The sequence below is a fragment of the Zeugodacus cucurbitae genome, chromosome 4 (genome assembly GCF_028554725.1).
Source record: "Zeugodacus cucurbitae isolate PBARC_wt_2022May chromosome 4, idZeuCucr1.2, whole genome shotgun sequence".
Classification (NCBI taxonomy): domain Eukaryota; kingdom Metazoa; phylum Arthropoda; class Insecta; order Diptera; family Tephritidae; genus Zeugodacus; species Zeugodacus cucurbitae.
Genome location: NC_071669.1, coordinates 30,072,136 through 30,091,636, shown reverse-complemented (window position 1 = coordinate 30,091,636; position 19,501 = coordinate 30,072,136). Strand labels below are relative to the sequence as shown.

At 36.3% G+C, this 19,501-nt stretch overlaps 1 long non-coding RNA gene across 1 annotated transcript in view; it reads right to left on the bottom strand.

Annotated features, from left to right (window-relative positions):
* The window catches only part of LOC128921388 (uncharacterized), a 62,573-nt gene extending 53,970 nt beyond the window's left edge, over positions 1–8,603 (bottom strand). Inside the window, exon 1 of the long non-coding RNA XR_008470849.1 lies at positions 8,402–8,603. This is a non-coding gene — a long non-coding RNA (uncharacterized LOC128921388). The remainder of the gene's footprint in view (positions 1–8,401) is intronic.
* Positions 8,604–19,501: the final 10,898 nt, after the last annotated feature.

Genomic DNA, 19,501 nt, shown 5'->3' with positions numbered 1-19,501 from the left:
CACAGCGCGCGAAAAGACTTCTCCTGGTAGGACTGCGACTGAGAGTTTGCAACACGATATGTATAAATACGGAAAGGATGTCGAACTCGAAAAAGTTACCAAACCTTCTGGTTCACGGAATTCAATAGAATCGAATGAGAGGGATCCCGTTGGGATCAATCCCTTTTAATGATTTTGGTGGTGAATACCACACTCGACTCGTTGATGATCGTGTGGTTGTTGTGTTGTACGATGACCGATGTTAGATTCTGTGTATGATGCGTGCGTGTGTAGTGGTGTGGGTTGTATCTGTTGTGTTGAGATGTGATATGATGTAATGTGATGTGATGCGTGGGCGATGTCACAAGGCCATATGAGCATGTCATGTGAACATCCCGGCCCCCTAGGCGGATTAATCGCCTAGGAGCCTCTGCAGCTGTTGCAACGTGTCGACTACAGCTTTCAACTCCGTTGAACGTCGTTGTTGTTGGCGATGAGTGTGGCGAGGCGGAGATGGCCGCGAGCGTGCAGTGGTTGATCTAGTGCGATGGGCTCGTCGTCATTGGATTGGGTTGCTGTGGGGTCTGTGCCGTGTGTTGATATGATTTGATGACGGGTTGGCTCGCCTGGGAAATCGGTGGAATAGAGAGTGATGCGGGAGTTGGCAGTATTGACATGCGCCGTCGGACCAGCATTCTATGCTGGCCAAGCAGGTCATACAATGCCCGTGGGCTCTTGCAACCTGTTGTCTTTGAGCGGGCTTCATGCTCTGGAATATGGAACACCTTTTAAGGACGTGCGGGCGATGGCACAGGCTGCACCGTGGATAAACCCGGTTCTCTTTCGGCTGCTCTTCGCCTCTTTCTCCAGCTGCGGTAGCGGATGGTGGTCCCGTACTCATTAGCGTCCTCGGAGCAGCGACGGGAGCAACTATTTCGGACCTAACAGCTTTGGGGCCACTTTGGGTATATTCTACGTCCATTTCTATGAGGGTAGGAATATATATTAAATTTTGGTTCATGGTTTAAATTAATGATATTTATGGTTATGTTTGGTCATATATCAATATACATATATTCTAGTTTAATTTTTGTCGTGCATTGTTAATTTCTTTGCATGTACGGATTGTAAAGATTGTATTGCGGTTTTTTTTGCGAATTTGCGGTAATGATGATTTATTTTTGATTAATTTTGCGATTTATTTTGCGGTTTTGGTTGGTGTTCTTCGCTGTTTGGAAGAAAGCACAATTTTACGACTGGTCTAGTTAATATGCCGGTTTGTGTTCGTAAATCGACTACTCTTATGTGGCCATCTGATCCTCGATGAACCTTTTCAATGCGGCCTAGTCGCCATTCCGTTGGAGTAAGGCATTCGTCCTGTATGATGACGCATTCTCCTGCATTGGGTTCCTTTTGGGTTGTTTTCCATCGATATCTCTTATGGAGATCTTTAAGATAATCCTCCTTCCATCTGTGGCTGAATTCATGATGGAGAATTCTTTCCCATCGATTTATTAAAGAGAGTGAGTCTCCTTCTGTCTCAGGTATGGCGAGAAGAGGAGCTCCTCTTAAGAAATGGCCTGGTGTGAGGGCTGTGAAATCGGAGGGATCTTGCGAGAGGGGTGATATTGGTCTTGAGTTTAGCACGACTTCTATTCGAGCGAGTAGTGTGGTAAACTCCTCGTAATTGAATTTATGATTACCGGCCGTTTTCTTCAAATGGGACTTAAAGCTTTTTACTGCTGATTCCCAGAGTCCGCCCATATGTGGAGAACATGGGGGTATAAATTGCCAATCGAAATTGCCTTGGGGTGCATATTTATTGACAATTTCAGGAGAGACTTCTTTCATGAAGTTTATAAACTCCTTCTCTGTGGCTCTTTGGGCTCCGACAAAGTTTTTACCATTGTCGCTCATTATCTTTGAAGGAAATCCGCGTCATCCGACAAAGCGTGCAAATGCTGCAAGAAAATCCGCAGTAGTCAGATCTGAACATAGCTCGAGGTGTACTGCCTTTGTCGTAAAGCATACAAAAACAGCCACATACCCTTTTCTAAATGAGGAAGACCTTAACATCGAGGCGTTTAACTGGATAGGTCCAGCAAAATCAACCCTCGTGATGGTAAAGGGTAGAGCATAATTGCAGCGTTCAGGTGGTAAGGCTGCCATGATCTGCGTACGCATCTTGTGTTTGTATATAGTAGCTTTAGTCGGGGTATATAAAATTCTTGTCGGACCATTTGTTGCATCAAGCGATGCTCACCATGCATTGTAAGCTGGTGGAGATATATTAGAAATAGATAAGTAAAGCGGGATTTCTCAGGAATAATGATGGGATGCCGTTCGTTGTAACTAAGACTGGAGTTCGCTAGTCTTTCATTTGCCCTGATTAATCCCTTAGCGTCCAAGAATGGATTTAAGACGAGAAGAGAGCTTCCCTTTTCGAGAGGTTGTCTATCTAACAACTTAGATTTTTCTCGATTGAAATAGCGAGTTTGGGTATATGTGATGATACTAACTTTGGCATGTTGCAAGTCGGAATGCGTTAGTTGCACGAAAGGGTCATTTGGTATTCCTTTCATTTTTTGTTTAAGTCTTTGGGTAAATTTGTGATATAAGCGACTACCATTAGTTCTCTAGGAGATGATGAAAATCGGTGGATAATATCATCTTCTTCGGGAGTGATATGAAAATGTTCAATTTTCTGACTTTCCGGCGGTATTATATTCTGAACAGGAGACTTTGCCCATAATTCTTGTGATTCTGTTAGCCACGTAGGACCACTCCACCAGAGTGTAGTGCTGGTGAGGTGAAGTGGTTTACAACCTCTTGTCCCAAGATCCGCTGGGTTATCTGCACTTGCAACATGTTGCCATTTGGCTGGGCCAACTAAATCTAAGATTTGTGATATGCGATTAGATACATAGGTCTTCATGTATATGGTGGTTTTTCTAACCATGCTAAAACTATTTCTGAGTCTGACCAAAGATACATTTTGTGATCGTTTAATTTGAGATGGGTTTGAACTATTGAAATTACTTTTGCTAACAGAAGAGCACCATTCAGTTCGAGCCGTGGCAGGCTTAGTGTCTTCAAAGATGCAACTTTGGCTTTGGCTACTAAGAGATGTGAAGATATTTTGCTATCGTACTGAGTTCGTACGTAAACCGTTGCGCAATATGCCTTTTCAGAGGCGTCACAGAAACCGTGTAATTCTACATTAATGTCAGGGGTGAAGTTAATCCATCGAGGGATTCGAATTTCTGATATGGTGTGTAAGTTGTTAGCAAATTGAACCCATTTAGTTAAACGTACAGGTTTTACCTGTTCATCCCATTCAATGCCATCTTGCCACAATTCTTGAATGAGGATTTTGCGAAAGTCGCATGCTAATTGAATACTGTGGCTACCTGAAAGTATATCGTCCACGTATGTTTGTGTTTGCAACACGGAAGATGCTAAAGGCAAGTTTTGTTTACATGTTTTTGCAACTTCATGTAACGTTCTAATGGCCAAATAGGGTGCGCAATTTATGCCAACGGTTACTATTTTGAGTTTGTAGTCGTTAATTGGACTATTGTGTGATTTGCGGAAGACTATGCGTTGAAAATCTTGGTCATCTTCGTGTACTAGTATTTGCCTATACATTTTTTCTACATCCCCATTGAAAACGAATTGAAACATGCGCCTATTTAGAATTAGCAACATGAGATCAGGTTGTAACGTTGGCCCTGTGTATAGTACATCATTGAGTGTTTTGCCTGAGCTAGTACTCTTCGAGGCATTGAAAACTACTCGTACTTTTATTGTAATTTTATCTGGTCTAATTACCCCGTGATGTGGCAGATAAAAAGATAGATATCTACCTTTAGATACTTTTTCATATGGTACAGTCTCTTCCATATGATTGAGATCGAGATATTCATCCATCACATTGTCATATGCTGATTTAAGCTCGCTTTTCTTTATCAGGCTTTTTTCCAGGCTTAGAAATTGCTGGACTGCTGTATTCTAGAGTGGCCTAGAGCTGTGGTTTCTGGAAAAGTTGGTTTGAATGGTAGTCGCACAACATAACGACCATGTTCGTTTCTTGTTGTTGTGGACTTGTAGTAGGCTTCGCATGCCTGGTCTTCTTCTGAAGGTCGGGTAGTCTGAGGTAATTCTTCTACTTCCCAGAATTTTTTAAGTTCATTATTTAGATACTCGTTTGAGATATTTTCCACTTGAGTGGTGAAAGAATTGATTTTTTCAGTGACTTGGCCACTTATAATCCACCCAAAGATTGTATTTTGGGCTAACAATTTATTGGAGATTTTCTCAATACCTTCAAGAATCATTTGAGGTATTAAGTCACTGCCGATTTGGGATGGGGTATGACAGTTGAGATCTGCTAACTTGAGATGTGAGCATTTTTCCCAGTGTTTTTTATTAACTTCATAACTTGGAAGCAAATTTGTAAGTTGCGGTAGAACGATGGCTTGCGCATCTATTCTAATATCCGCACTTGGAGATACTATGGTGATTGGGCATATTTTGTTGGAATTTTGAATAATTCTTCCACCCATTCCCGAGATTTGAAAGTTAGAATGTTTTATTGGCAGTTTGAGCCGATTTTGAGCCTTTGAAGATATAAAGGATCTTTGAGAGCCTTGATCTATTAATGCTCTTAGTTTGAATAAATCACCCTTATGTTCAATGGTGATGACCGCAGTGGGTAAAAGAATTTTGCTTTCATTTTCTGAATGAAGCGCTTGAATTTTTGCTGTTTTAGAGCAACATGGTTGTTCTTCCCTTTTTTTGGGATTTGAAGTTTCGGGATTACTACATGAAGTTGTAGCGACTAACCCCGTGGTTTTTTGAAATTGATTTTGCTTCATATTTTGAAAATTGTTAATATGAAGCAATGAGTGATGTCTTCGTTGGCAATATACACTATTGAATTTGCTTTCACAGTCTTTTGTCATATGATAGTTTGACAGACAGTTTTTGCAAAGTTTGTGTTGCCGAACAAGATTGTTTCTATCTGAAGTGGGTAATTTTTTGAATCTCTCGCAAGATCTTAACCTATGACCTCCTTTACAGAGTTCACACAACGATTGCCGTTGATCATCAGGATCGAGAGCTTTTTGTTGCCATTATGCAGTAATACGGCCTTCAAGCTCAGTTTATTCATGTCTATGAACAATCGCCACTCTTCGGAATCATATGGTTGACCAAACTCTTTGAATAATCCTGGAATGTCTTTGCAATAGCATACATTGTCTTCCTTCGAAAGAGAAAAGAAAGAAGAAGACGAAAGTGACGAGCATGGCGAAAGGTTTCACCAGCAAATGCAATTAATTGAGAATCGATACCAAGGTATCTGGGACGTCGGTGACTACTGTTGGTTTCTCATAAGAGAAACCGATCCTAAACTAAATAAACGGCAACACAAAATACATAATCATTTCGACTATAATGTAAGAACATCAACTTAAGACAAAAATAACACATTGTTTTAATATATATTACTAATATATAAATAAATGAGTTTATAAAAACTAAAAACGACATGAAAATTGACTTTTTACTTAACAGAAACAGCGCATAGCCAGATATCCCACCCCTACTTTACACACTACATTCGCATATACGTATACATTGACTTTGCGCTACTTGGATATATTTATTTGATCATGTACAACTTTCCTATTTATCCATGGATTTTGTTCGTTGGTAGCTAAATTTTTTATAAAGAAACAGGACTTCATATAAAATAAAAAAAAATTAAAAAATATCTTTTGTTTTAAAATTTTTTTCTTGCCAAAGTTTATTTTTTTTAATTTTTTCATAAAAAAATTTAAAAACTCGAAGTGATTAATAAATTTCTCAGAAATTATAAGGCCTATGGAAAAATGGAGTAGACAATATTTTTAGGAAATTTCATTCACTTTTATTTTCTATAATTTGCAGTAAGATTGCTCAACTGGTCAGTGAGATATACATGATTAAATGAAGACACCGTTTTTTTGGTCGAATAACGGTAAATAGCAAATATCTCAAAAACGTATCCATAAAAAAAAATTATTCGATTTTCGAAATCAGCGAGCGATTCCACATACAAATTGGATAGTGGCATCCGTGGAACGAAAAAAAAAAATTCAAATTTGTGATCCAGTGTTATTTTGATTTGACACGAAGGAATGACTTTTATTAACGTGTCTGTTGTATTGAATATTATTGCTGGCTTGAGGTTTAAACGAGGTTTTACTCGACTAATTTTGAAGACTTGATATATTCATATTTAGGCTGCCCATTCGCTCAGCTATCTCGTACTGAGCAGCGAGAAATCTTTTCATTTGCTCCCATGTGGGCATTGCTCTTCTATCGTCAAGTGATTGTTCCCATCGTAGTAACGCAGCCTGAGGGAGTTTTTCTGCACAGATAGTTATGGTCCCAATATTCTACGGGGGAATTTTGTGTTTTTAATACTGACAGGCAATTAGTCACTGTCGAGTAAAATTTTTGAAATTCCTGGCTGGTTTCTTGTTTAATTTTTGGGTAATGTAATATAGTTTTTATGGGGTTTTCTATCATTACTTTTTTATTTTCATATCTTTCAACTAGTGCTTCCCAAGCCAGCTTAAAATTTTCGCCATTTATATCGAATTGCTTGACGATAATGCCTGCTTCCCCTTGTGTTTTGTACCTTAGTTGGAATAGCTTTTGTGCTTCTGCAAGTCTAGGATGGTTTATGTAAAGGGCTGTGAACATGTCCCGGAAGGACGGCCATTGGTCTTAACATCCAGTAAAAACTTCAGTATCACAAGTTGGTACATTTAGATACATGCATTTATCTAGGTCTTCTTTTGTTGTTGTGACTACTCTGGATGGGGGAGTAGTGGCGCTATTTGGCCTTATTACATTTAATTGTTCGCTTATCATTCCCTTTATTATTTCTTTCTGATCACGGCAATTATTTAATTTGGCTGTCGCCGAAGCTTTTATGTTTTCAGAGAGTTCAGCGTCGTCAGCTTCAATTACTGCATCGTACGCTGCCAGAAGGCGTGCCCATATTTCGTGGATACTTTCAAGTTTTACCTTTAAAACCGATTCCGAGATGTTAGCAATAGGGGAAGCTTTGAATCTTGTGCAATAGCTTATGAAAGTATCACCTTCAGTGATGAATTTTGATAACAAATGATCTTTTGATCGTTTTTGTTTTACACTCTGCTTTGAGCGTGTAGCTTCTGCAGGCTCTTTTTGATTTGTCGGATTGCATTTATTTGAAATGTATTGGAAGCGAAAGAAAAATGCAAAATGTAAAATTGTTTGTATATATGTATTTATTTTCATATGTTTGCATGTATTGGAAATGAGAGAGCACAAGGATGGGTACGATTGCGGTATCATTTTTTTTAAAGGAATATATGTACATACATAAATCTATTTAAGCACTGTATTGTTTTTTATTTCTTTTTTCTTCTGCCTTTACTTAGAATTATTAGCGATCCTGCTTTTGCTTTTTAGCTTATGGGGTATCGCTGTAGAAATTGCAAGTATGTAATACTTGACTTATGTAAGATATTAGTTTTGTGGTGTGTTTCGGGACACAGAATAAGTATATAGGCAGGTATGACTTTTGGTTTTTAGTATTTATGTATGTACAGTATATATATGCGAAAACTTGCGAAGCCGTACGCGTAAATGGCTTGTTTTTTTTATTTATGTTCAATACGTTTCGCGACAGAGTTTTAAGTAGGGGAGCATGTAATGTTGGCTCTGCACATATGTATGTATGTATGTATGTTGGTAATATGTATATAGCTGCCATCGATTGGTCACTTCTCTGCTCGCTATCTTTGGGCGCTGCTCGCTTGTCAAAAATTTTACATGTGAAATCAACAACAAAGATATCTAGTTGAATTCGTGCTGGAGAGTATGCGAATACCTCATTAAAATTTCAATAGTCGCTTGCTGAGTGCTATCAAGTTTTATTTTACTCATTTTAGAACCATTTTACTATTGTGAACGGCTCAAAGAACAAATTACTGTCAAAATAATAAAAATTGTTATACACAAATTTGAAATTGAAAAGGGTAGGCGAAGATAAATCGTTAGTATTTTTGTAGTGAATTTATTGAATAAAAAACTTTAATAAAAATTAAATTTGTTGCAGAAAACGTTAGACATAGACGGTGGTTGAAGAGTTCAGTGCGACCAAGTATATACAATTCGATTTCAGTGCTGCCAGTTTGTATGGAAATTTGGAAAGTTTGTTCGATTGGCTTGTCTATAGCAGTTAGCCAATCGATGACAGCTTATATATATTTTCTTGTTGTATAAGTTTATTCTGAAATACTGTTAAAACTGTACCGAATACCGTCAACATACATATGAGCGTACCTATTTCTTCAATATAATGTGATAAGAATGGACTCACTTTATTGTCCGCCAAGGGTTTTGGGTTTTACTTATGTATTTGCTCTTTCCCTTTGGTTCGTATGCTAATTGCTTTTCGTTTTCCTATTTTGTTGGTTTCCAAGCTGTGTTGGTGTCCTCCTCCCTCGTTGATTGTTTGTGTATCCTCTTTCACTTGATATGTTTAGTGGTGTTTTGTTCTTTTTGTTGGTTTTTAAGTTAGTTCGCTTTAGTTTTAGTTTTGTTATATTTTCGGGATTACTACATGAAGTTGTAGCGACTAACCCCGTGGTTTTTTGAAATTGATTTTGCTTCATATTTTGAAAATTGTTAATATGAAGCAATGAGTGATGTCTTCGTTGGCAATATACACTATTGAATTTGCTTTCACAGTCTTTTGTCATATGATAGTTTGACAGACAGTTTTTGCAAAGTTTGTGTTGCCGAACAAGATTGTTTCTATCTGAAGTGGGTAATTTTTTGAATCTCTCGCAAGATCTTAACCTATGACCTCCTTTACAGAGTTCACACAACGATTGCCGTTGATCATCAGGATCGAGAGCTTTTTGTTGCCATTATGCAGTAATACGGCCTTCAAGCTCAGTTTATTCATGTCTATGAACAATCGCCACTCTTCGGAATCATATGGTTGACCAAACTCTTTGAATAATCCTGGAATGTCTTTGCAATAGCATACATTGTCTTCCTGCGAAAGAGAAAAGAAAGAAGAAGACGAAAGTGACGAGCATGGCGAAAGGTTTCACCAGCAAATGCAATTAATTGAGAATCGATACCAAGGTATCTGGGACGTCGGTGACTACTGTTGGTTTCTCATAAGAGAAACCGATCCTAAACTAAATAAACGGCAACACAAAATACATAATCATTTCGACTATAATGTAAGAACATCAACTTAAGACAAAAATAACACATTGTTTTAATATATATTACTAATATATAAATAAATGAGTTTATAAAAACTAAAAACGACATGAAAATTGACTTTTTACTTAACAGAAACAGCGCATAGCCAGATATCCCACCCCTACTTTACACACTACATTCGCATATACGTATACATTGACTTTGCGCTACTTGGATATATTTATTTGATCATGTACAACTTTCCTATTTATCCATGGATTTTGTTCGTTGGTAGCTAAATTTTTTATAAAGAAACAGGACTTCATATAAAATAAAAAAAAATTAAAAAATATCTTTTGTTTTAAAATTTTTTTCTTGCCAAAGTTTATTTTTTTTAATTTTTTCATAAAAAAATTTAAAAACTCGAAGTGATTAATAAATTTCTCAGAAATTATAAGGCCTATGGAAAAATGGAGTAGACAATATTTTTAGGAAATTTCATTCACTTTTATTTTCTATAATTTGCAGTAAGATTGCTCAACTGGTCAGTGAGATATACATGATTAAATGAAGACACCGTTTTTTTGGTCGAATAACGGTAAATAGCAAATATCTCAAAAACGTATCCATAAAAAAAAATTATTCGATTTTCGAAATCAGCGAGCGATTCCACATACAAATTGGATAGTGGCATCCGTGGAACGAAAAAAAAAAATTCAAATTTGTGATCCAGTGTTATTTTGATTTGACACGAAGGAATGACTTTTATTAACGTGTCTGTTGTATTGAATATTATTGCTGGCTTGAGGTTTAAACGAGGTTTTACTCGACTAATTTTGAAGACTTGATATATTCATATTTAGGCTGCCCATTCGCTCAGCTATCTCGTACTGAGCAGCGAGAAATCTTTTCATTTGCTCCCATGTGGGCATTGCTCTTCTATCGTCAAGTGATTGTTCCCATCGTAGTAACGCAGCCTGAGGGAGTTTTTCTGCACAGATAGTTATGGTCCCAATATTCTACGGGGGAATTTTGTGTTTTTAATACTGACAGGCAATTAGTCACTGTCGAGTAAAATTTTTGAAATTCCTGGCTGGTTTCTTGTTTAATTTTTGGGTAATGTAATATAGTTTTTATGGGGTTTTCTATCATTACTTTTTTATTTTCATATCTTTCAACTAGTGCTTCCCAAGCCAGCTTAAAATTTTCGCCATTTATATCGAATTGCTTGACGATAATGCCTGCTTCCCCTTGTGTTTTGTACCTTAGTTGGAATAGCTTTTGTGCTTCTGCAAGTCTAGGATGGTTTATGTAAAGGGCTGTGAACATGTCCCGGAAGGACGGCCATTGGTCTTAACATCCAGTAAAAACTTCAGTATCACAAGTTGGTACATTTAGATACATGCATTTATCTAGGTCTTCTTTTGTTGTTGTGACTACTCTGGATGGGGGAGTAGTGGCGCTATTTGGCCTTATTACATTTAATTGTTCGCTTATCATTCCCTTTATTATTTCTTTCTGATCACGGCAATTATTTAATTTGGCTGTCGCCGAAGCTTTTATGTTTTCAGAGAGTTCAGCGTCGTCAGCTTCAATTACTGCATCGTACGCTGCCAGAAGGCGTGCCCATATTTCGTGGATACTTTCAAGTTTTACCTTTAAAACCGATTCCGAGATGTTAGCAATAGGGGAAGCTTTGAATCTTGTGCAATAGCTTATGAAAGTATCACCTTCAGTGATGAGTTTTGATAACAAATGATCTTTTGATCGTTTTTGTTTTACACTCTGCTTTGAGCGTGTAGCTTCTGCAGGCTCTTTTTGATTTGTCGGATTGCATTTATTTGAAATGTATTGGAAGCGAAAGAAAAATGCAAAATGTAAAATTGTTTGTATATATGTATTTATTTTCATATGTTTGCATGTATTGGAAATGAGAGAGCACAAGGATGGGTACGATTGCGGTATCATTTTTTTTAAAGGAATATATGTACATACATAAATCTATTTAAGCACTGTATTGTTTTTTATTTCTTTTTTCTTCTGCCTTTACTTAGAATTATTAGCGATCCTGCTTTTGCTTTTTAGCTTATGGGGTATCGCTGTAGAAATTGCAAGTATGTAATACTTGACTTATGTAAGATATTAGTTTTGTGGTGTGTTTCGGGACACAGAATAAGTATATAGGCAGGTATGACTTTTGGTTTTTAGTATTTATGTATGTACAGTATATATATGCGAAAACTTGCGAAGCCGTACGCGTAAATGGCTTGTTTTTTTTATTTATGTTCAATACGTTTCGCGACAGAGTTTTAAGTAGGGGAGCATGTAATGTTGGCTCTGCACATATGTATGTATGTATGTATGTTGGTAATATGTATATAGCTGCCATCGATTGGTCACTTCTCTGCTCGCTATCTTTGGGCGCTGCTCGCTTGTCAAAAATTTTACATGTGAAATCAACAACAAAGATATCTAGTTGAATTCGTGCTGGAGAGTATGCGAATACCTCATTAAAATTTCAATAGTCGCTTGCTGAGTGCTATCAAGTTTTATTTTACTCATTTTAGAACCATTTTACTATTGTGAACGGCTCAAAGAACAAATTACTGTCAAAATAATAAAAATTGTTATACACAAATTTGAAATTGAAAAGGGTAGGCGAAGATAAATCGTTAGTATTTTTGTAGTGAATTTATTGAATAAAAAACTTTAATAAAAATTAAATTTGTTGCAGAAAACGTTAGACATAGACGGTGGTTGAAGAGTTCAGTGCGACCAAGTATATACAATTCGATTTCAGTGCTGCCAGTTTGTATGGAAATTTGGAAAGTTTGTTCGATTGGCTTGTCTATAGCAGTTAGCCAATCGATGACAGCTTATATATATTTTCTTGTTGTATAAGTTTATTCTGAAATACTGTTAAAACTGTACCGAATACCGTCAACATACATATGAGCGTACCTATTTCTTCAATATAATGTGATAAGAATGGACTCACTTTATTGTCCGCCAAGGGTTTTGGGTTTTACTTATGTATTTGCTCTTTCCCTTTGGTTCGTATGCTAATTGCTTTTCGTTTTCCTATTTTGTTGGTTTCCAAGCTGTGTTGGTGTCCTCCTCCCTCGTTGATTGTTTGTGTATCCTCTTTCACTTGATATGTTTAGTGGTGTTTTGTTCTTTTTGTTGGTTTTTAAGTTAGTTCGCTTTAGTTTTAGTTTTGTTATATTTTCGGGATTACTACATGAAGTTGTAGCGACTAACCCCGTGGTTTTTTGAAATTGATTTTGCTTCATATTTTGAAAATTGTTAATATGAAGCAATGAGTGATGTCTTCGTTGGCAATATACACTATTGAATTTGCTTTCACAGTCTTTTGTCATATGATAGTTTGACAGACAGTTTTTGCAAAGTTTGTGTTGCCGAACAAGATTGTTTCTATCTGAAGTGGGTAATTTTTTGAATCTCTCGCAAGATCTTAACCTATGACCTCCTTTACAGAGTTCACACAACGATTGCCGTTGATCATCAGGATCGAGAGCTTTTTGTTGCCATTATGCAGTAATACGGCCTTCAAGCTCAGTTTATTCATGTCTATGAACAATCGCCACTCTTCGGAATCATATGGTTGACCAAACTCTTTGAATAATCCTGGAATGTCTTTGCAATAGCATACATTGTCTTCCTGCGAAAGAGAAAAGAAAGAAGAAGACGAAAGTGACGAGCATGGCGAAAGGTTTCACCAGCAAATGCAATTAATTGAGAATCGATACCAAGGTATCTGGGACGTCGGTGACTACTGTTGGTTTCTCATAAGAGAAACCGATCCTAAACTAAATAAACGGCAACACAAAATACATAATCATTTCGACTATAATGTAAGAACATCAACTTAAGACAAAAATAACACATTGTTTTAATATATATTACTAATATATAAATAAATGAGTTTATAAAAACTAAAAACGACATGAAAATTGACTTTTTACTTAACAGAAACAGCGCATAGCCAGATATCCCACCCCTACTTTACACACTACATTCGCATATACGTATACATTGACTTTGCGCTACTTGGATATATTTATTTGATCATGTACAACTTTCCTATTTATCCATGGATTTTGTTCGTTGGTAGCTAAATTTTTTATAAAGAAACAGGACTTCATATAAAATAAAAAAAAATTAAAAAATATCTTTTGTTTTAAAATTTTTTTCTTGCCAAAGTTTATTTTTTTTAATTTTTTCATAAAAAAATTTAAAAACTCGAAGTGATTAATAAATTTCTCAGAAATTATAAGGCCTATGGAAAAATGGAGTAGACAATATTTTTAGGAAATTTCATTCACTTTTATTTTCTATAATTTGCAGTAAGATTGCTCAACTGGTCAGTGAGATATACATGATTAAATGAAGACACCGTTTTTTTGGTCGAATAACGGTAAATAGCAAATATCTCAAAAACGTATCCATAAAAAAAAATTATTCGATTTTCGAAATCAGCGAGCGATTCCACATACAAATTGGATAGTGGCATCCGTGGAACGAAAAAAAAAAATTCAAATTTGTGATCCAGTGTTATTTTGATTTGACACGAAGGAATGACTTTTATTAACGTGTCTGTTGTATTGAATATTATTGCTGGCTTGAGGTTTAAACGAGGTTTTACTCGACTAATTTTGAAGACTTGATATATTCATATTTAGGCTGCCCATTCGCTCAGCTATCTCGTACTGAGCAGCGAGAAATCTTTTCATTTGCTCCCATGTGGGCATTGCTCTTCTATCGTCAAGTGATTGTTCCCATCGTAGTAACGCAGCCTGAGGGAGTTTTTCTGCACAGATAGTTATGGTCCCAATATTCTACGGGGGAATTTTGTGTTTTTAATACTGACAGGCAATTAGTCACTGTCGAGTAAAATTTTTGAAATTCCTGGCTGGTTTCTTGTTTAATTTTTGGGTAATGTAATATAGTTTTTATGGGGTTTTCTATCATTACTTTTTTATTTTCATATCTTTCAACTAGTGCTTCCCAAGCCAGCTTAAAATTTTCGCCATTTATATCGAATTGCTTGACGATAATGCCTGCTTCCCCTTGTGTTTTGTACCTTAGTTGGAATAGCTTTTGTGCTTCTGCAAGTCTAGGATGGTTTATGTAAAGGGCTGTGAACATGTCCCGGAAGGACGGCCATTGGTCTTAACATCCAGTAAAAACTTCAGTATCACAAGTTGGTACATTTAGATACATGCATTTATCTAGGTCTTCTTTTGTTGTTGTGACTACTCTGGATGGGGGAGTAGTGGCGCTATTTGGCCTTATTACATTTAATTGTTCGCTTATCATTCCCTTTATTATTTCTTTCTGATCACGGCAATTATTTAATTTGGCTGTCGCCGAAGCTTTTATGTTTTCAGAGAGTTCAGCGTCGTCAGCTTCAATTACTGCATCGTACGCTGCCAGAAGGCGTGCCCATATTTCGTGGATACTTTCAAGTTTTACCTTTAAAACCGATTCCGAGATGTTAGCAATAGGGGAAGCTTTGAATCTTGTGCAATAGCTTATGAAAGTATCACCTTCAGTGATGAATTTTGATAACAAATGATCTTTTGATCGTTTTTGTTTTACACTCTGCTTTGAGCGTGTAGCTTCTGCAGGCTCTTTTTGATTTGTCGGATTGCATTTATTTGAAATGTATTGGAAGCGAAAGAAAAATGCAAAATGTAAAATTGTTTGTATATATGTATTTATTTTCATATGTTTGCATGTATTGGAAATGAGAGAGCACAAGGATGGGTACGATTGCGGTATCATTTTTTTTAAAGGAATATATGTACATACATAAATCTATTTAAGCACTGTATTGTTTTTTATTTCTTTTTTCTTCTGCCTTTACTTAGAATTATTAGCGATCCTGCTTTTGCTTTTTAGCTTATGGGGTATCGCTGTAGAAATTGCAAGTATGTAATACTTGACTTATGTAAGATATTAGTTTTGTGGTGTGTTTCGGGACACAGAATAAGTATATAGGCAGGTATGACTTTTGGTTTTTAGTATTTATGTATGTACAGTATATATATGCGAAAACTTGCGAAGCCGTACGCGTAAATGGCTTGTTTTTTTTATTTATGTTCAATACGTTTCGCGACAGAGTTTTAAGTAGGGGAGCATGTAATGTTGGCTCTGCACATATGTATGTATGTATGTATGTTGGTAATATGTATATAGCTGCCATCGATTGGTCACTTCTCTGCTCGCTATCTTTGGGCGCTGCTCGCTTGTCAAAAATTTTACATGTGAAATCAACAACAAAGATATCTAGTTGAATTCGTGCTGGAGAGTATGCGAATACCTCATTAAAATTTCAATAGTCGCTTGCTGAGTGCTATCAAGTTTTATTTTACTCATTTTAGAACCATTTTACTATTGTGAACGGCTCAAAGAACAAATTACTGTCAAAATAATAAAAATTGTTATACACAAATTTGAAATTGAAAAGGGTAGGCGAAGATAAATCGTTAGTATTTTTGTAGTGAATTTATTGAATAAAAAACTTTAATAAAAATTAAATTTGTTGCAGAAAACGTTAGACATAGACGGTGGTTGAAGAGTTCAGTGCGACCAAGTATATACAATTCGATTTCAGTGCTGCCAGTTTGTATGGAAATTTGGAAAGTTTGTTCGATTGGCTTGTCTATAGCAGTTAGCCAATCGATGACAGCTTATATATATTTTCTTGTTGTATAAGTTTATTCTGAAATACTGTTAAAACTGTACCGAATACCGTCAACATACATATGAGCGTACCTATTTCTTCAATATAATGTGATAAGAATGGACTCACTTTATTGTCCGCCAAGGGTTTTGGGTTTTACTTATGTATTTGCTCTTTCCCTTTGGTTCGTATGCTAATTGCTTTTCGTTTTCCTATTTTGTTGGTTTCCAAGCTGTGTTGGTGTCCTCCTCCCTCGTTGATTGTTTGTGTATCCTCTTTCACTTGATATGTTTAGTGGTGTTTTGTTCTTTTTGTTGGTTTTTAAGTTAGTTCGCTTTAGTTTTGTTATATTATATTGTATCGCGTCCGTATGTTGAGTTGAGGTTGTTGACCTTTCAGTTTAATTTTTTGTGTTATATCGCGCCCGTTTGTTGTTGTATGTTACTATTTTATATGTTTTTGAAGTATTTAACTTTGTTATTTTCTTACACTGTACGTTTATATGTATGTATAATATTAAATATTTTTGTTCTTTTAGGTGCTTCTTAATTTTTTTTTGTTTCTTTTAACACTGCACTTTCACTTTTGAAAATTTTTCATTTATACTTAGGTGCCTTTCCGGAAGGCTCGAAGGACCATTTGTTTAGTTGAAGCACTGGTATACTTACGTGCGGAATTATAACCAGAATTTAAAAGGGGCAAACACACAATATTTATAAACGTTATAAAATGTTATTCTTAGGTTTACTAAGTTTCACTTCTCCTTGATGGAGGATAATTTGTTTATTACAATTTTAAAAAGAATGCATAAATGTTGGGATGGTTAACCACACACACAGCGCGCGAAAAGACTTCTCCTGGTAGGACTGCGACTGCGAGTTGGCAACACGATATGTATAAATACGGAAAGGGTGTCGAACTCGAAAAAGTTACCAAACCTTCTGGTTCACGGATAGAATCGAATGAGAGGGATCCCGTTGGGATCAATCCCTTTTAATGATTTTGGTGGTGAATACTACACTCGACTCGTTGATGATCGTGTGGTTGTTGTGTTGTACGATGAGTGGTGTTAGATTCTGTGTATGATGCGTGCGTGTGTAGTGGTGTGGGTTGTATCTGTTGTGTTGAGATGTGATATGATGTAATGTGATGTGATGCGTGGGCGATGTCACAAGGCCATATGAGCATGTCATGTGAACATCCTCTTTTAAGTGCCTTTTTAATATTTTTTTCAATGAATGCGTGTTAACGACATATGTAGCTTCACTCCAGTTCACACACACATACATAACATACATCTTATCTGTTAATATATGTACACCTTTAACAAAGATGAACCACTTAAATAACATCAAACCGATGGAACTTGTTTTGACATGCACTATCATTAGAACAAACAATCCTTAACGGATAAGCACACGAACAATAGAAATGTACTATTATTACAATAACAACCAAGCATGCATTATCAAGAAATGCATTCTCAACATGTAAACAACAAACATCTGGCAATGGAATAATCCACTGCTATAACCACCGCCGCATCTCAACAAAAACAAATATTTATAACAGATAACAGATACCGAATTACAACGAACAAGTTGCAACCAGATAACAGCAGCCGCATCTCATTAGTATAAATAGTTTTAAGTATAATCAGTTTTAAGAATATCAATAAAGTGCACACATTTCGGCGTAGAATTAAAATTATATATGTGCATATATTTATAGACATATATATAAACTTATATCGTGAAAACCATACTAACTGGGGGCTCAAGGCGGTCTAGCTCTAGACTGCAATCAAATATCCTTGAACTACAGGATATGAAAAATTTCACGGGAAGTAGGACTTCCAGCATTAGATCTTTGAAAAATGTGCTTAAAATGGAATAAAGAAAAAATTTATATTCCCGAAAAATCTGGAAAAATATAACGGATAAGTTTTAATACATCACATAACGCTGGGTTCGTGGAGAAGGTGAAAAGAAAGATTTAATTTAACATGTCTACCATTGGCTATAAACTCCGAAATGACAACACAAGAAATCGCAAGCTTGAGAGCACCAATCGCTGCCCTGACCACAACGAAGACTGAATTCGGTCGAAACCTATGCAACACCTAACGTCACAGTCACCAACCAATACCAGGACTGTACACCAAACATCACAGACGAATCACAAATTTTCTTAGAAATCTTCAAAACCTTACCAGTCTTCACAGGCGATATAACCATTATAGGACATGGAAACATGGAGAAAACGTGAGAGGAGAAAGAGGACGAGGAAGGAGAAAACCTTCATCTCGTAATTCCAACGTGCACTAGAAATTACAACGTGTAAGCCAGACCCGCGACGTAGAACTGCAATCACTTCCAACGGAATACGAAAACTATGATTACGAAACAGGCAGTGCTTTTGTAGGCCCATGAACGATTTGCCGTGTCTGCAACGACGATGCAGGGATACAGGCAAACTTATTAACATCCTAGTTGACTCTGGAGCAACAAAAAATTATATAAGTACAAAATGTAACATATGTAAGTCTATTCAAATTAAACCTGTAAAAGTAAAAATTCTTCATGGTTACTCAATAACCAAATCAAAAAACAAGTAAGGAAGGGCTAAGTTCGGTTGTGACCGAACATTTTATACTCTCGCAATTTATTTATATAATTTTATTAATATTATATAATACACAATTTTACCCACATATTCGTCATATATATGATATAAAGTCCATTGAAATTTGGAAACCCTAATATTAGGTTAGAAGCACCGAGGTCCTCATGTACGATATATAGGGATCTTGAAAACCTTTGGTCCGATTTTTACAAAGGGGCTGCCACACTATAAATCCAGTATTTATGCAAAGTTCTGTTCCGATATCTTCACTAGTGCTTACTTTACATATTGCAAAGTAAACTAAGTAGATCGACTTCAAAGTTCTGATATATAGGAAGTAAGCGTGGTTGTGAACCGATTTGGACTAATTCCACAACATATCATTGGGATGCATGGAAAATATTACAAACCAAATTTCATTGATATTGGTCGAGTAGTTTCGAAAATATAGAGTTTTCGAACCATAAGTGGGCATTTTTAGTAATTTTCAACATAACATATGTTTAGAAGGAGGGCGTAGTTATAATCCGATTTCCTCCATACTGTGGACTGTATAAGGTAGTACCTAAAAGGGACGGTTCTAGAAAGTTTGGTTCATATAGCTTGAGTAGTTTACGACATATGTACAAAAAACTTTGTAGGAGGCGGGGCCATGCCCACAACTAAAAAAAAAATTATTCCAAATATGCCCCTTCATATTGCGATCCTTTGTACCAAATATATTTCCATAGCTTTATTTATGGCTCAGTTATGGCACTTTATGTGTTTTCGGTTTTCGCCATTTTGTGGGCGTGGCAGTGGTCCGATTTTGCCCATCTGCGAAAGCAACCTACCTATGGTGCCAAGAAACATGTGTGCCGAGCTTCATCAAGATATCTTAATTTTTACTCAAGTTACAGCTTGCAGACAGACAGACATCCGGAT